This window comes from Pteropus alecto, unplaced genomic scaffold (assembly GCF_000325575.1).
Source record: "Pteropus alecto unplaced genomic scaffold, ASM32557v1 scaffold224, whole genome shotgun sequence".
NCBI lineage: Eukaryota > Metazoa > Chordata > Mammalia > Chiroptera > Pteropodidae > Pteropus > Pteropus alecto.
In genome coordinates this window covers 1,290,110-1,309,473 of record NW_006436289.1, presented here as the reverse complement: position 1 = coordinate 1,309,473, position 19,364 = coordinate 1,290,110, and the positions used below count along the sequence as shown (strand labels likewise).

General features: G+C 33.1%; 1 protein-coding gene and 1 pseudogene across 5 annotated transcripts in view; one reads left to right on the top strand and one right to left on the bottom strand.

Annotated features, from left to right (window-relative positions):
* SIK3 (SIK family kinase 3) overlaps positions 1-19,364 on the bottom strand; it is a 215,824-nt gene that overhangs the window by 151,135 nt on the left and 45,325 nt on the right. The gene's annotated exons all lie outside the window — the stretch shown is intronic.
* Positions 9,512-10,098, top strand: LOC102878741 (annotated as a pseudogene).

Here is a 19,364-nt window from a genome sequence, read left to right as displayed (position 1 = left end):
CATAACTCAAAGAACAGCCATTCTGAATATGTGAAAGATTGAATTATTATAACATTTTAAAGGAAATAGGTAGATCATAGAGTTTCAGAAATGGAATGGACTCTAATTTTACAAAAAAAAAAAAAATGTGAAGCCTAAAGAGAATGAGAAGACAAGCCACAGACTGGAAGAAAATATTTGCAAAGACACATCTAATAAAGGACTGTTATCCAAAATATACAAAGGACACTTAAAACTCAACAACAAGAAAATAATATAATTAAAAAAGAGGTCAAAGACCTTAACAGACATCTCACTGAAGAAGATCTATAGATGGCAAATAAGCACATGAAAAGATGTTCTATATGACATATCATCAGGAAAATGCAATTAGAACAACAATGAAATACCACTATATACCTATTGGGGTGGCATAAAATCCAGAACACTGACAACACCAAATGTTGGCCAGGATGTGGAACAACAGGAACTCTTGTTCATTGCTGGTAGGAATGCAAAACAATACAGACACCTTGGAAGGCAGTTTGGCAGGTTCTTACAAAACTAAACACGCTCTTACCATACAATCTACTAAAATGGCTGAGATAAACTTTAATTTACACTTAAGGTTTGGACAAATCCAAAAACTATAACCAATTGTGAATAATACATATATTAAGGTCACAAAGTCATGCTTAGGTGCCACATAAACAAATAAAGACTAAACAAATAAAACAGGTTTAAAAAAACTGAAATCACTGGAACAGTGTTTTAAAGGATTTTTGTTCTCTTAATAATCCTTGCAAAGAAAAAAGAGAAATTTGCTATTTTGAATCTAAGTGATATAGAGTTTTCTAATGGGCACACACAGAATCAATTAAACAGATTCCTCATATGCCCCACACAATTTCAGGAGCAGGGAAACTGTAGATCAGTGGCCTTATGTAAGGCATGGTGACATAAATTCCATCTCCCTTGACACAAGATGGGGATTGGACTAAGAAGCAAGCAGGAATCTCATATCACATTTCCATTCTTCAGTACTCATTCATTTGTATCATTTTGCTGTTACTTTGCTCTCCACAGACACATATTACCAGTATCACACACATAATCTCCACTGACCTGAAACTATACTCCTAGTAGAACTTTATACTTAGCAGAATAGAGGGGTTGATATTGTTTCTTCCTTCCTTAATATGAAATAAAAAATAATTTTCCAAAATGTACATGAATAATACTGATAATTAACACTATGTTCAAAATTAGAAAAAATTATCTCAAAAAATCATTGTTATCTAACATCAGGGCCACAAAACCATTTTTTGCCCCTGTATGTTCCTTAATGAAAGAAGGGGATATAAAACAAGTATTTACTGATACTACTGAGCCATAAGGGGCTACACTATTTCTACATGAAAGGGAAGTTCAAAGTGGTACCCTGCCCCAAAGAAAAGTCTCACATCAACCACATTACTTACTACTAGCTAAAACAAAAAAAAATACACAAAAAGAAACAACCACCTCCCAAATCAAAACTCTGACATAAGCCAGATGAAACTATATATTCATTTGTTATAAAAATTAAGTATAACAGCCAATTTGGCCAGTTCCCACAAAGCACACACCCTTGAGAAGAGCCTGGGTCACCCAGAGTATTTCGGGCAGTTTCTACACAGAAAGAGCAAGCACACTGCACGCAGAGTAAAAAATAAACATTAAACCTCCAGAACTATTTGCACAAAATTTTGAAAAATAGAACCAAAAGTTCAAAGGTTAATTTCTTAATACAAATTTGCTCAATCTCTTTGGTAAGAGCATATGAACAGAGCCCCACTCTTTACACAGAACTGTCCAAACATTAACCAATGCCCATAGCAGCCTAGTGAGGTAAATGTTTTACAAATACGGGGATAAACCCTGGCGATACAAAAACTGAGGACCTGGCACCTGGGCCAGTGTTCTCTCTGCCTTTGACTTGGTGCATAGACTACTCAAAGAAGACTGCTTGATGCCTCTGCTTAGCATTTTATCATAGAAAGCTGCTCTCAATTCCACACATGAGACTATGTTTTAAGATGTAAAGTCTATACCAAAAGTAGCAGGGTTGCTTTGCTTACCACTATCTTTGTCAATTACTATCAAAAATTCATTAGTTGAGAAAGCAGCTTTTGAGCACTTTTTACCTATACATACAGGCCTATCTATCCAAAAAAAAAATTATTAGTTTTGTTTTACTTTGTATTATTTATACAGCCAGTTGCTACAGAAACAAGAGTCTGATCATTTTGTACTTCAGCATGTCAAAATCTTTTTTATTATATGAGTAAATGCGTCTGGTGACTGACTAGAAGGAAACACAAGAGAACAATGTGGATGATAGAAATTTTCTCTATCTTCATTAAGGTGGTAGTTATAAAGATTTATCACATCTGACTGCACTGTATTCTTAAGATTTGTGTTTGTGAATGTATTTAATGCCACTAAACTGTACATTTGGAAATGGTTAAAATGACATATGTTATATATATTTTACCACAATAGAAAACATACAAAAAGAAATAGGAAAAAAAAAAGATCTGTGCACTTCCCAGTATACAAATTTTACCTAAAAAAAATACAAGTGTCAAAGATGAAAATCTAATTGCCAAATATCTGAGTTAGGAAGCACCAAAGGGAAGCACCCCTATTTTACCATAATAAGAAAAAAAACCCAGCTGAAAAACTTTGGTCTTATTTCTAACTTCCATGCACTGATTAATTCTTAATGAATCAAAGAGCCATCGGCTTTCACGGTCTCCATTAAGTAGAAAAGAGAGGGCCTCAGAGTAGTGTGGACACTTGCATCCACCTGTGAGCGTGTAAACCACATTCATCAACTACAGTTACCTCATACATCAGGCAAGGTAACACAAACTATCATGTGTCAAAGGCATCATCGAAAAGTCATAGATATAGATATCTCCTCTGAGGTAGATTAAGAAAAGAAGAAATGAACTGAAATTTCATTGATAACCACATGACCCAAATTAGTCTCTCATAATTGTCAATGAGATCCTTATCAGATTATAAATGGCAAGTGAGAAATGTAAAATGGTATAAATGTAAATAATCTATATATATTACAAATAGAATTTCCCATTTTCATCTGCAAGTAGCTAAAATATCCTGGCTAAAAAGCCAGCTCTATTTTGTTTAGGAATAAACAAAGAAATGAATATATAAGTGGATCTCTGTTTCAAGGGTAAATAAAAACAGCTTTACTCTGGAATAAAAAAAAGAGCTCCTTCTTGATAGAATTGCCAGGTGTAACCACTGGCAGATCGTAGAAAACACGAACGACACCAAAGGTAACTAGTGTAGGCTAAAGTACAACATGTTCAATTTCTTGAAAATAACCCCAGTGCAACTCCAAAGTCAGTCAGTCTTACTAGCAGTCTTAAACAAAAAATTGCATTACCTGCACTGGCCACATAAATATAATTACCCATGCTCATTTCTGACACTTCGGTTCATTTCCCTAAAGACTACCAAATAGAGCCACTTTAGCACATAAGAACAGACTATCTCTGAAGATTAAATAGGGCTTCAAAAGTGTCTTGTAACACTGAACTTATGTAAGGTTGCAACATCCATAAAGTCATCATAGACCCATCTGGTAACACTACCAAAGTTAAGGTTGTAATATTTTTCAGACTCTTAGGCTCAAACATAGTCTTAGAAATCATCTAATGCAGTTATTTTCAAACTTTTTAAAGACATTATGAAATCCTTATTCATAAGGATTATATCATAATATGATATATTATGAATGTTCATTAAGGCACTAATGAAAAAATTTTGACCGTTCTGAGCTGTGTGCTGTTAATGTGCTGAAGAAAACAGAAAAGCTCAGAATGTGGCTGAAAAACTTGAGAGCAAACACACTGATCAGAACCCAAACGTGATTTTTAACAATGATAAATGTTCCAAAGCAACACGAAGTTGAATCTCCAGGTCAAATGTAAATACAATTTGATGAAATTATCTAACCCACAAATTACATATTAATAAAAGACTAAATGGGCACATCTCTGCTGCACGCCTTACATGGACAAAAAAAAAAGAGAAAACTGGGTACAGGCCATTAACTGCTCTAATGTCAACCAGCTCTCCAGCTGCTGAGCTCCCCCACTTGTGTCTAAAATGAGGCACTGTTTCACCTGTCTAAAGGGTGAAAAAGACAGTGAAATTAAGAAACTCTAAGGAAAAAAAGGATGGAGAAAATAAAGCCAGAGATGTCTTTACATGTAGTATAAACTGGACTTTGGGTGGTAAACACAATAGAATATACAGATGTCAAATGATAATGTACACCTGAAAATTATATAATTGTATTAACCAACGTTACCCCAATAAACTTAATTAAAAAATTTTAAAAAGAAGAAAAAAAAGAAATAGCTGGGAGTCTAAGTTAGATGTACAGAAAAAAATGTAGTATGAGTGGGAGGAAAAAAATATATAGACACATATACATATATATTAATGGAAAACTTCATCTCTCTCTCACACACACACACACAACTTGGAAAATACTACCAATGTAATTTATCTCAAAACACAAGAATTTCTTTTAAAAAGTTGTGTTTATAAGCTCATGCATATTCATAAACTGATTCATTTGGTAGAAACATACAGTCATCTGAAAGCAGTGAAAAAGCTACAGTTTTAAATGCTCAATTTACTCATCTAGACTTAAAGGTTATAGTAGCACTTCTTAAAAACATATTACTCATCACTGCTCTAACTATACATCTTTGTACAGAAAACATGGAAAATAAGGTGGACTAGTAGTACACAAGTTTGTCACTGACAATAGTTAAAAAAGTCAAACCACATTAGAAAATAGCATGCAACTCGTTAACATCTGCAGACTTCATCATCTTGGAAATTTTACATCACAGACCATAAGTATTATGGACTACTTTCAGGGAAGGCTGTTTTCTGAAACTGACTCACCCTGACCCATCTTCAGTGTCTAAGTATGTGATGAGACAATGCAAGAAAAAGCAATGGGTCAATAATGCAACCAAATTATAGCAAAGCAAGGTAAACTGATCTTGTAATTGAAGGGTATGTCTACCCAAAACTCTGAGTAATTCTTTTACTTCAGTGAAGATAGTTCATTATACATGTGTGGCCTGAACATGATGGATGCGTTTTATAGGTAACAATATTAACTAGAATGCACAAGTATTTAAAAACCATTGTGTTACTATTGCTACTACTATTGCTACCTCCATTTTGCAAAATAACTGAAGCCCAGAGAAGAGAAATGACTTGCCTGAAATTACATAGCCACTCAGAGATGATGGCAGAACTCAGACTTAATTCTTATGACTCCCAAATTCTGTGATTTTCCTTAAACTTTTTCTTCATTGGTCAACATAACCCTTCATTCATGAAACCTTTCATCCATTCATTTCTTTATCTAGTCAAGAATATATGTTGCACACTTTTCTCTCATCTTGAGAAAATGAAAAGTATATACAATTCCTGCTTTAGGTGGTAAAGAGGATATATTACAATCCAGTATAATGGTCTAGGAAAGATTAATCGAAAAAAAAAAAAAAGTACACCAATGTAGGGAATGGCAAACAGAAATGGGTGAGTGGCATGGGGGAATTCAGATGAGAAAACCTCTAACTGTGGAGGTCAAGAAAGCTTCTCGTAGGTTATGTTACCTGAATCTTGGAACTTGGAAGAAATCTGACAAGTGAATAGGAGATGGAGGGAGCACATCAGGAAGAAAAAAACAAAATGGGTAAAAGCATAAAGGCCAGGAAAATATATATATATAACATATAGAGGAAACTAGCATGACTGGCAACCATATCAGGCATGAAGCTGAAAAATGGGCAGCAGCCATGGCAATCAAGACCAGGGTCATCGATGCCTGCTAAGGAAAGTAAGCTTTGTTTTCCAGGAGACAGAACACAGTAAAGGTGAGTAACATGCTAAAACTTTTGCTTTCAAAAGATCAAACTGGTTTTAGTGTGAAGGATGGAACAGAGGGATACAAGGCTAGAAATAGGTATGTCGGTTAAGACTGTACTGCAGTATTAGAAAAATGAGTGCCTAAATTAAGGCAGTGAAAAAGAGAATGAAGGGCGGGTAACATATTAGAGAGCTATTTTGGAAGCAGAATCTTAAAACTTAGTGATCGATAAGAAGTGGAAGGCAAGATGCAAGAAGTAACCTAGGCTAACTCCCAGACTTCTGGCTTATACTTACTACTGGGTGGAGATGAGCAAGTTATTTTGGTTAGATAATGAGCTCAGTTTTAGATAAATGAGTTAAGTCTGTGAGATCTGTATGGCATAAGGTAAAGATGTCCAATATGCAGTTAGAAACTGGGCACTAAAACTCAAAAGAGATATGAGATTTAGGGTCTTTAGGTTGTAAGCTGTAGTTGAAGTAATGGGCCTGGTTCTGGTTCTCCAAGGAAGACTGTAAAGAGAGAGGAATCTGAGAATCTTAGATGATCTAAATATTTACTGGGTAAAGAGGAATAACATCGAAGATTGACAAGAGGACAGAGTTATAGGAGGAGAGCCAAGATAAAGTGTTTGGAAACCTAGAGAAAAAAAATTGAAGAAAGAGCAGAAGTTACCACAATCAAAAAAAAATTTTTAAGACCGAGAAGACATAAATGTAAACAATATTTCTGTAAAGTATCCTGTATTTGGAGTTTTCCAAGCCCTCTAAGATGCCCACACCAATTGACACCATAATTCCGTATCTAAGAATGTATCCTAAGGAAAAAATTAGAAATCCTGACAGTGGTTTATATACAAAAGCATTCATCACAGGATTATTTATAATGGCAACAAAATGAAAATATTTCAAATGTCAAAGAAAGGAATAGTTAAATAAATTACAGTATATCCATACAATATTACAACTCATTAAAAATTATACTTATAATTTCAAATGATATGGAAAAATACTCATGTTAACTATGTAAAATAAAAATGCATAGAGTAAAAACAGTCATAAAATACAACAAAATATTAGTGTAAGTTTATATAAGTAGTGAAATCATTTGTGCTTTTTCCTCTTTAGCTTTTTTTCCATTTACCAAATCTAATAATGTTCATGTATTCTTTTTTATATTAAACTTTTTATCTGAGATATCACATTATGGTTTAAATTTGCAATTCCTTAATGTCCAATGATGTTGAACATCTCTTCATATACTTATATGACATCTATATATCTTCTTTGGTCAAATGTCTCTTCATGTCTTTGCCATTTCCTAATTGTATTATTTAGTTTTTTTACTATTGAGTTTTGAAGTTCTTTTGTTGAATATGTGATTCACAAATATTTTCTCCCAGTCAGTAGTTTGCTTTTCATCCTTTTAACATGGTCTTTAGCAAAAGTTTTTAGTTTTTATGAAGTCCAAATTTATTAATTTTTCCTATTATGGATGTTTTTGATGTCAAGTCTGAGAACTCTTTGCCGATCTCTAGATTCCAAAATTTTTTCTCCTATTATTTTCCCTAAAAGATTTACAGTTTTACGTTTTACATTTAAGTCTGTTGTCCATTTTAAGTTAATTTTTGTATAATGTGTGACATTTAGGTCAAAGTTCATTTTTTTCCTATGGATATCCAACTGCTCAGCACCATTATTAAAAAGGCTTTCCTCTATTCAATTGTTTTTTTCATTTTATCAAAAAACAGTTTGTCAATGAGTAGTGGGTATAGTGTTTCCTTTTTAGGTGATGAAAATGTTCTGAATTAGGTAGTAGTAAATGTCGTACAACTTTGTGAATATACTAAAAACCATTTTATTGTACACTTTAAATTGATAAACTATATGGTTTATGAGTTATACCTCAATTTTTAAAAAGTTCTCTGGGGATGCTTGTGTAGGTTTCTGTTCTGTTACTCTGGGTTCTCTACCATATTCCATTGATCTATGTCTATCCTCCCAGCAATAATCACACAATCTTGATTATAGTAGCTATATAATAAATTTTGAAGTCAGGTAAAATTATTCCTACCACTTTTTCTTATATTTAGCTATCCTAGTTCCTTTGTATTTCCACGTACGTTTTATAATAATCTCATCTATATCTGCAAAAAAAAATCTTACTGGAATTTTTATAGAAATTGCATTAAATTTGTGTGTCAATTCGGAAAGAAATGACATCTTTACTATATTGAGTCTTCCAATCCATGAATATAACATTTATTAAGATCACTGATTTCTTTAATCAGCATTTTAGTTTTCAGCATACAAGTCCTATCCACACTTGTTAGATATACACTTAAGCCTTACTTTTTAAAGTGATTGTAAATGATATTGTATTTATTTCCATGTGTTCATTATTAGTATGCAGAAATGTAATTGATTTTTATATGTTTATCTTATATCCTAAAACCTTGCTAATGCATATATCATCTCTAGGAGTTTACCTTTAGATTCCTTTCTACATAGGCAATCATGTCATCTGTAAATAGAGAAATTTTATTTCTTTCTATGCCTTTATTTTTCTTGCTTTATTGTACTAGCTAAAACTTTCAACACTATATTGAATAAGAGTAGTGAGAAGAGACATCCTTGCCTTATTCTCCAACCTTTAGAGAAAAGCATTCAATGTTTCACCATTAAATCTAATGTTAGTTGTAGGTTTTTTGTAGATGGTCTTTATCAAGTTGAGGAAGTTCTGCCCCAAAAGGTTGAGACTTTCTGAGATTATGCATAAAAAAAAAAGTCTGCCACTCGCAAATGGGAAAGCAATTACTTATTTCTCTCTCTCATCTCTCATGTATATCCAAAGATCCTAGCAACAAATGTACTGTCCTATTAAGCAATTCACTCTATACTAAGCAATCTACACATGATTCTTTTAACAATATTAAATTCATTATATTTTCTATCAGGCATTTCCTACCAGAAGAGCTTGGTCATAAAAATAAGACAATAACTTTCTGTTTTAAACTGGTAGCCTACATAATTTAGACAATTAGATTATTAAATATAGTAATGGCACAGACTATGCCACACATTGCTTATATACCTACTGGGCCTTGAACGTAGCAAGCAATAAAGCTATTGATTTAAGTCACTATTTTATGGCATTATAGTACAGTTTTTTAAAAAGGAAAAGCTAAAGCTTCAACCCCTTCAATACGAATTAGAATAGACTACATCAACATTTAAACATGATGAATATTTACAACCTATAGAGAAACAGTTTTTTTCCTCACTTCTCAAACATCTCATCCATATAATAATGGGCTTCTTTTCCACATTTGGAAGGAGAAGGCTGGATGAATGGGGAAAATGCCCCTTTCAAATTATAACATCTAAAGGCTTAAAATGGAATAATAATAATTTGCCCAGTTTTTATAGATTCCTTCCAGAATCTTTCCACTGACCAAGATTATATTAATAGTCTGAAACATTTTAAATATTCTCTTTCCCATGGCTACCATAAAGTCAGGTGGAGAAGATTCAAAATGAGCAGTCTGGCCTCCATTCAGTTGATAGACGATAAATAGGTAGGTAGGTAGGTAGGTAGGTAGGTAGGTAGGTAGACAGACAGAAGACAGATATTTTTGGCTGCCCAGTTTGAATCATGGAATGATGAAGGAGTAGGTGGTGGGATCGCGCTGGGTGTCTGACAGTCCTTTCTCTGCCTTGCTTGTTAGAGCTTCAGCAGAATTTGAAATGGCTGGCAGTAAGGCTGGAAGGGACTACAGAAAGGCCAACACAAAGGCAGGTTCCCGCTCTCAGAGAGTAGGCTTGCAGTTTCTGGTGGGCCATATTCATCAACACCTGAACAACCAGCCATGGATGATGTGTGGGCACAACTACTGCTGTGTACAGTGCAACCATCCTGGAGTACCTCACCGCGGAGATCTGTGAATTGGCAGGAAATGCATCAAAAGACTTAAAGGTAAAGCATGTTAACCCTCATCATTTGAAACTTACTATATTTGTGGAGATGAGGAATTGGACTCTCTCATCAAGGCTACAACTGCTGGTGGTGGTGTCATTCCACACATCCACTCTCTGATTGGGAAGTCTCTGATTGGGAAGAAAGGACAATAGAAGACTGTCTAAAGGATGCCTAGATTTCTTACTCTAAATACTCTAACAGCTGTCCAGTGTTGGTGATTCCAGTGAGTTGTATCTCTGTGAAAAATACAATTTTGCCTTTTTATAATTCTATTTGAGCAAGTTGGAAATTTAATTAGCTTTCCAACCAACCAAATTCCTGTATTCGAGTCTTAATCATATTTAACTGTTACTGTGGCTTCAAAGAAGCTATTGATTCTGAATTAGTGGGTTCTGATTGAGTTGACTGTTTTTTTAAAAACTGTTTGGATTTTAATTGTGATGCAAAAGTTATAGGAACAAACATTTGATTTTGGAAAGACATTATTTCCACTCTGGTGGATAAGTTCAATAAAGGTCATATCTCCCCCCCACCCCCCGCCCCTCCCAAAAAACTCTATGTTTTGTATAGCCAGGCTATATAAAAAATAAAATAAAAGAAATAAATGTATACAAAGCCAAGTCTTCCTTGCAAAACTCCTTATAATCATTGTTCATTCTGGAGGTCAGGCTAAGCCACAAATTAAAGCATTTTTCAAAGACTTAGTTTTCAAGCTATTAACTTACAATGTTTCTTTTTATAAAAGCAATCACCCTATTTATGTCAATATAACCGAAAGCAATATCTGTTACCTCAAGTAGAATGGAAGTTACAAGTTTCCACCCCAGCTCCAATATTTGGTAAGCATTTACTTAATTTGATTTCTTTTAGGCCTAGAACCAAATGACCCACACTAATTTGCTAAATCAACAATGGGCCTACTGTTTAAGTATTACTTGTCAGTCACCACACACACACACAAAACTGTTTTACTACCCTAGTTTAATCTTCTAAATGGACTACAACCAAAACCCAAATGGTAAATTAAAAAGCGGGTAGGAGGAGCAGGGAGATAGGCTTCATGGCTCTGAATAGTCAAAATATATCAGAAATTTCATGCACCAAACCTCATACACTATGTTGAAGAGAAGAGCCTCTTGGGTTCTTACTTAAATATTTTATATAAAAAAAAAAAAAAAACATCATCAAGAGTCATTTCCAGGACACAGCATATTAAAAGAGAAAAAAAGTAGAAAGGGGAACCAAGGAAGAAAAAAATCCGTTAGAGTAGCAGTAAGGGAAGAAGCAGAATTATTACATGACAGAATTCAAGGAAACATTTAGTTTATTCAATTCATGGGAAAGAACCCTATGCACTTCAGTACAAAAAATAATGTTCATAATAATGACCTTAAGGCATATAATAAATTTAAATTATACTCAAATGTTAAGACAAGAAAGTATTTAATACATTAAATATACATACCCAGGAAAGTATCAATATTAGGTTTTGTAGTCAAATAGATCTTTGAATTGAAACATGTACTGGCTCTGTGACCTTGGACAAGTTACTTATGTTCTCTAAAATACAGTTTCCTTATATGTTAAATGGAACTAATAAAACCTATCTCACTGGGTTGCTGTCTGGTACATAAGAGCTCAATAATTACTAGTCATTTCTATTATTTACTGCTACTGCTACCATTATTATTCACTTTAGATTTCTATTCCAAATAGTTCTTACTGAAGTATAATTACATGTGATAAAACACACATATTAATGTACCATTTGATGAATTTTGACAAACATGTGTACCCAAGTAATTATTCCAATCGAGATATAGAACATTTCCATCAGAAAGTTCCCTCCAACTCTTTTGCAGTCAATTCCATCCATCTACCCAGAGATAACCACTGTTTTGGTTTCCATCACTTAGTTTTACCTGTTCTGCTATTCATATAAATGGAATCACAGAGCATATATCCTTTGTGTCTGGCTTCTTCAAAATGATCTTTTTAAGATTTATTTCAAGTTCTTTTTAAAAAGAAATTTTAGTAATATTTCACTGTATGAGTATACCACCATTTACTTATCTGTTGGTTGTTTCCAGTTTTGGGTTACAATCCAAAATTTTTAAAAACAATTTAGGGTATATAATTAAGATTCATTTGTCAGTAGTATTGACAATATGGAATATCTTACCATTAATAGTATTAATAAAGGAAGCATTAATATGGAAAATGCAAACATTTCAAAGCCCATATAGGGCCTTCTAATGATTATTCTGTCCTCACGTACCAATCCATATATAATTAAGATTTCATTTACTCATAAAGCAATCTTTTATCATATCTGAATACTTTTAATTACAGAAGATAAAGAAAATCCTCAACACTATGAAGCAATTTAAAATCCTGTACCCAAACAGAAAGAAGTTAAGTTAATGTGCCAATACCACTCATGTTGATTCATTTGATGGAGAACGTCGGCATAACACAGTCTTATATGATATTCGAGCTCTCGATACAGATGCTAAAAGATTTTCTCCCTAAAAGAAGACAATTCGGATCCGTGCCTGGTATTACTGAGTGCAGCCATACATCTTGGCCAGTGTCCTTTAATGCTGGTTTACAGGACAGAGCACTATTTCACAGGGTGGGAAATAAGGCACAAGTTTAAAGAATTCTTCTGTTTAGTCATTCTTAATTAATTAACAAACCTCTGCCGCCAAAATCCATGCTCTGCCTGATAATGCAACTTCTCTCAAGACAAATACATTCTAAGTCAAGCTATCTCAGGGCAGAGATTCTGTGTCATTAGTGAAGACCCTATTCTCCCTGAATTTAGACAATGACTGGGCTTGGAACAAGTTATCTAAGGACAATGGTTTTCAAACTATGTCCAAAAAACATCAGGGCTTTTACAAATATTTGTTACTTCCACTTTTTAAAATAAACTTTAACTATTTTTAAGATTTTAATAACAAAGATGCACATAGATATGTTATATGCCAATTTTAATAAAATGGAGACAAGCTTCAGGCAATTACACCTACTAGGTTAATCTGCTTAAAAGGCTTCTCCAGCCATTTATGTCCATTTGCTAAATGTGAAATTCTTTAAAATGTGTCCTTGATTAGGAAGACTATAGCTGTGTACCGGTGTTTCTTCCTCTTTTTCGTCTTACTCAGAACAGTATATTTCCACTCATATAAAATGGTACAAGCACACACATATGCTGCATTCCATTAAGTGTCAGACAACACTGCTTCAGCACACGTTCTATATGACTCAGCATGGCTGTCAGTATGACTATTACAAAATAAGTGAGCCCATAATAGGAAGGTTTGGGTCCTTCTTGCCCTACTTTTATGATAGTATTATCATAAGCTTCCAATACTTACATGCTTGTGTAAGGTAAAATGATTATCCTTAATAAGCCATATCAAAATATGATTAAAATTCTAAGATTTAAGACAAATATCTGATAATAGATATAACAAGATTAATCAGGCTCAGGGCAAATTAACAATTAGTATTAGAAATCAACACCAACCAATTCTTCAACCACATCAAAAACACTGATAATAAGAAGTGGAAGACTCTCATATAAATAAATAAAGTAATAGCTATTTGTCACTGGAGATCACCTTTTATGGCGAGAAAAAAAAATCTCAACTTTCTGATGTTTCATGAAGTTAAATCTTACAAAGTAGATTTATGATCCCTATCAAGTTATAGCATTATCTTGACAGGAAAAAAAAACAGTAAGCATAAATGAAAGCCTAAGGTTATTGGGAAGGGGGGAGTATTCAAACATAATTTTAATCTAACAATAAAAATACCATACAAGGTAAGTTACTACACAGAACATGAAGAACTAGTATACACTCTGGAGGAAAAGCTCATTAGTTCCTATACTACTACCACTGTAAACAAGTTTATTGGATAAATATTCTACTACTTAAATTTAATTAGAACTATTATTTGAAAACAGAGACCACAGATAAGCATCTATAATACCTGCGTAATTAAAAAGGCTAAATTTATGTGAAATCTTTATACTTTATGCAAGGTCATAAATATTGGAATTCTCAAAATTTTTTTAATATGTTCATGTAAGTAAAGAAAAGAAAGGTTTACCTATTGAACATCATGCACAGCAAAGGGAAAAAAATAGGTAACATTTAGATTACTTTTTAGTATGTCCTAAAATAAGGTGATCAAAACATAATGAGATCTATACTAGTGATAATAAAACAATGACAGAAAAAACAAAGCTATTACGTAAATGTAGTATAAGTAAGTATGGCATGCTCCATAGACAAGCACAAGCTGTTAAGAAGATGCCAATATGATTCAAATTATCAATTTTATTAAGGCATGGCCTCTAAATTTCAGACTTTAAAGAGTTATTTGCAATTACCTATATGATGAGTTCCAGAATCTTCTCTCATTTGTGAAATTGTTGGCTATCTAAAAGCAAGTTCAATTATAAATAGTTCAAATAAAACAAACAAACAAAAAACCTGCCTTTTTTTACTTTTTGTTTTCAAGAGACTCCTTTAGTTAAATCTCTCAATTATAACACAGCTATACCAGCAAATGCATCCTGCTAATGCTTTAAATAATTTTAAAGTGCAAAGTTATAATACTACCATGCTTTACAGCTGCAAATAGTGTCAATGATAAAATTAAAACAAAATTTGAACTGAATGTATAAAACAATGTTTTATCTGTTTTAAAATTTTGAGTGAATAAAAGACAAAGACAGGATTGAGGATTTTTTTTGAATAACACTAATATTTTCAAACACATAATGAAGATTTAATTAGCCAAGAAACATTCAATAATCACTCAAAACTGAATAAGTATGAATTCAGGAATATTAGTTATTCTACTTGGAAATTAAAATTTCCTGGTTCTCCATTTTAAAATTTCTAGACCAGACTAACTGAAACATTTTCAGAGCCATACAAATACAGCAGAGTGGTTAAGGGTACCAGATTTGAGCCTAGTGCTGCCATCTACTATCTGTAAATTTTGTTATTAGTTACCTTAACTCACGTGCCTCAATTTTTCCATTTGTAAAACAGAGATAAAAATAACTACCTACATTTTGGGGTTGCTGTGTAAATAATACATATAAAGCTCTTATCAAGAGCCTGTAGTGCTTAAGTGCTCAAAAATGTTAGATGCCCTTATCATTCTTGTTAGGCAAGGTGTTTTTAAAAATTGTTACCATTTACAAAAACTTTTCTATGTAAACCAAGATTTTTTTTGATACTGTACAACCAAAATACAAAAATAACCAAGAGTTCCCTAGAGCTCATCAAACATGACTTCCTTAGAAATTTGATAAACTTATAAAATAAATTCATACTAAAATTTCCACTTTCACAGTTTCACACTTGTTAGGGCCCAGATAAAATTTCATTTGCAAAACCTCAGACTAAGTCAAAGAGCTCAGAACAAAAATTTTGACTATAAAATGTTATTTCAGAAACCAACTTAATCAGAAGTGGTCTTACCTTCAATTTTTAAAATATCTAGTATAGATATCAGTGCAAATTTATACATGCTCGAAATTGGATGCTCCTAAGTGAACTTGTTTTCAAGAATAAAAATACTTCAAAAAATGTTTTGGGGAAAAAAAGGCAACTTATCCTCTCTGAATAACAAGATATTCTCAGTGAGAAAAGCGTGTGAGGCTCAGAAATAAGAACTATTTTCAGTGAGAGAATAGAAATAATAAAGAAAAATTCAAAATTAAAAGAAAAAGTAAAAATTATAATACATTATATATATTTTACAATTAAAAAAATTTTTTAATAAATTACTTTCCATGACCCCATGCATAAAATATATCTGCACTTCCCCAATCCATTCTTTTTGGACAAGACAGAAATAGGAAATAAAATTTTTAAAAATAATAATGTAAGCAATAAATTTTCTCATAATAACATAAATAATATGTAAGTTGTACTTCCTGAAAGTTGAGATATTGTGGTATGAAGATATTTTGCAAAAGGTCTTCAGAACAAAATAACCGTAACAAAAGGAAATGTGGAAATATGGATGCTATGGAGACAATTTATGGGTTCATATTCTCATACAAAACTCTGGAAGGCCATTCTGACTCTGCTAAAAAGTCAGCATTCTGAATGCTATAGAAAAGTCAGAGCTCCTGATGAAAGAAGCTTTAAAACTAAGGTAGTCATATTTCATGGGCAATATTTTAGGAAATAATTCACAGTTTGTATTTCCCCCATAATTTCTTAGGGGGAGGGGAATGAAAGTCTAAAAATAACCCCTCAAGAGCTCAGAATAGCTCCTTTAAAGTAGAATTTTAGACTTTTCTCCCATAACAAAAATTGACATATTTATTGTCATTATTCTACCACAGGCAACTTTTATTAACATATTGTTAGTTCCTCCAGAATTGTTACATGCCACCAAGCCAAAGTCAGTGTGGAAAATATATTAAATGACTCTTTGGCAAAAATAGGACTTCCAATAGGGCAATAAAAAACATTAAAAAAAAATTCTGATGAAAGCTGGGGTATTTATATAAAAATATGTAGATTCCTTTTAAATTTGAAACCCCTCATTCATGAAGAAAACCCTTAAAAGAAACTCAGAGCACAATATCAATCAGGTCATTCATTTCTAATGTTACAGAGTAAGTGCAGCAAAATTAGAATGTGTTTTATACAATATTAATTAATCTTACCTAATATGGAAGATCTTAATTTTAAATGTTTGCTCATTTATCTGCCCCACACCCACAGCTAAGTACTGTACATTATTTGTTTCTATCTTTAAAATATTTGGTGACTAAAGCCTAAGTAAAAGGACACAGTCGTATTCTCTCCAAACAAAAAACTACTCAAGGTATGTATTAATCTATGGTACCTGGTCTTTACCCAGAATCTTGGTTATGTTTGCTGCAAGGAAAAAAAACTGCTTTTATCAAAGCCATAGGCAAACACAGCATGGCCTGAAGTCTAAAAGATTCTGAGAGTTCTTATGAAATGTTCCAAAGGATCCTCTTGTCATTTGAAAGGCAAGAAAACTTCCCAAAGAAAAGCCAGGGAAAAAACAAGAGTCACTGTAAAATGTATAGGGAATGATAAACTAAAACCAGCCCTTGTCCTCAAGCAGCTTAACATTAACAACAAATGTCAACTACAAGAGATATCACAAAGCAAAACAAGATTAACTGCCACTTGACTATCTGCCACAATTGGGCTGAATTCAAAGGAGGGAATGACCACCTGGGCCAGAATAAACTGAGAAAGCTCCCTCAAGCTGAGAAGCATTTAAGCAAGACTGTCAGGAAGGGTGGTAGCACTTAGAATGAGGAAGAGCACTCAAACCCCATTTGTACCCCAGTCCTCACAGCCCTGACTCTGTTGAAGAAGGCTACATTAGAAGAATGTGGACTTGACATCTTTTATCAGCATTAAACAACAAATATGAATAAAGATGGAAAAGAAATGTAACTGAATTCCAGGTTCCTGCCACTCCCAGATAATAAAGCAAGCAAGCATCAAGACCTGAACTGGATAAAACAAACCTCAATGACTCAGCTTAGAACCAGCTGTAAATGGAAGTTCTGGTTAAACAAAACAATTACTTGCTTTGAATTTGCCTCCTGTATAAGTAGGGTAATTGCCCTAGATAAAGAGATATCTTCCAAGGCAGAAATTGTAAAAGAGATGACAATCAAGCAGAAGAAAAAAAAAATGCTCAAAAAAACAACAACAGAACCACCACAGAGCCAGTGATTCAAATGCTGCCCCATTTCCCAGCCAAGAAACAAGTTAATTCCTATGCTAAACACCTTTCTTCTGTTTTCACGTGGTTTTTCAAATGCTGAACACATCAAGAAATCATACCACTTAAGAAGTTTTGAAAAGTCTTATGATTTCTCTTTTTTATTGTGTGTTCTGGGGCAGAGATCTGTTTTGTCTTGTTTCTGAATCAAAAGAAAGCAGAGGCCTTAGCCAGTATAATTTACACCAGATATGTGAATTTACATAACAGACAATATTTTTAAAAGCAGAAACATCCTGTCTAGGGACTCTTCTTATAAGATTTTTGACCTGTATTGGCCTAAAGACAACCTTCTCCCCTTCCAAGCACAATCTTCCTGTTTTCTCAGCCTCAGCTGAACCTGTTCAACCAAACAAAGAACCACTCAAAGAAAATTTCACAAAATACCAACTTTAATAATTTATAGCCAAACCAACACACTCCTGGCTCTAGTCTAGAATAAACTACAAGATTCTTTATTTGCAATGACTTTCCACTCCTCTTATCTTTTGGTAATAATCTCGCATTTCTTCCCTATAAATGAATTAAAGTTAAGATTCTTTGAAATACCCCACATTCATGCAGGATCTCTCACATTGGAATCACCTCATCTCTACATTAAGACTATAGCAATTCTCAGCACAGAAATGTAGGAATCTGACTCCTGGTCCAGTTTAGAAGAAAACGCATAATTAATAAAATAAACCTGTTTGATTAAAAAAAAAGATACCAATAGTCTTCAAATTACGAACACCAAAATAAAGTTCAACAATGAGAAAATATTCAGAACTCAGTTTATGAAAACCTTGCTATTAATATATGATAGTTTTAGTCATATATGGTACTGTGTACACTAGAATTCTTACTACGTAATATAAAGAAAAATGTTTTCTAGTTTCCTCAGATAATAGCTTAATTTAGATAATTTCTTATTTAAAGACATTTTTACTTTAAAATAAAGCAATTCTGTAATTATTTCAAAATTACAAAAGGCAATAGGCATAAGATTTGTGTTTACCAAAAGAGGCGGTGAAAGCACTAAAAACCTTTGATCAATGACTAGAGCCACAAGCTGAATAGCACAGCCAACATCAACAGAAAAGGAACTGATTGAATAAGAAAAATATTGGAACCTAGTGCTCTGAGCTCTTAATCTAATACTCACTTATTTGCATGAAATAGAGAACAAATAAACTTAATGTTGGACTACCACCTTCCCTAAATTAGAAGATAAAGTAATGGGAAGTACTGGGGAAGAAAAAAAAAAATCATAAAAACTAAATTCTAAAGGTCCAAGATCAAAGGATATTATTTTTTTGAAAAGAGATAAGCAGCTAATTTTATACTAAGTAAAACCTGTTATACTATAAGTAATGTTTGTTAAGAACTTAATATGTACTAGGCACAATGCTAAGTGCTTTCCATGATTATCTGATTTAATCCTCTCAGAGACACTAATGAAGTAGCTACCATTATTTTATAGAGGAGAAACTCGAGTTTTAAAAACAGTTAAGAAACTTGTCCAAACTGCTAATAAATCCCAAAGCTGAAACTTCCATCCAGGTTTTGACTCTAAAGCCTGGACTCATCATTATTCCTTCAACAAGGAAAGCAGCGGTTTCAGGCGTGGCAA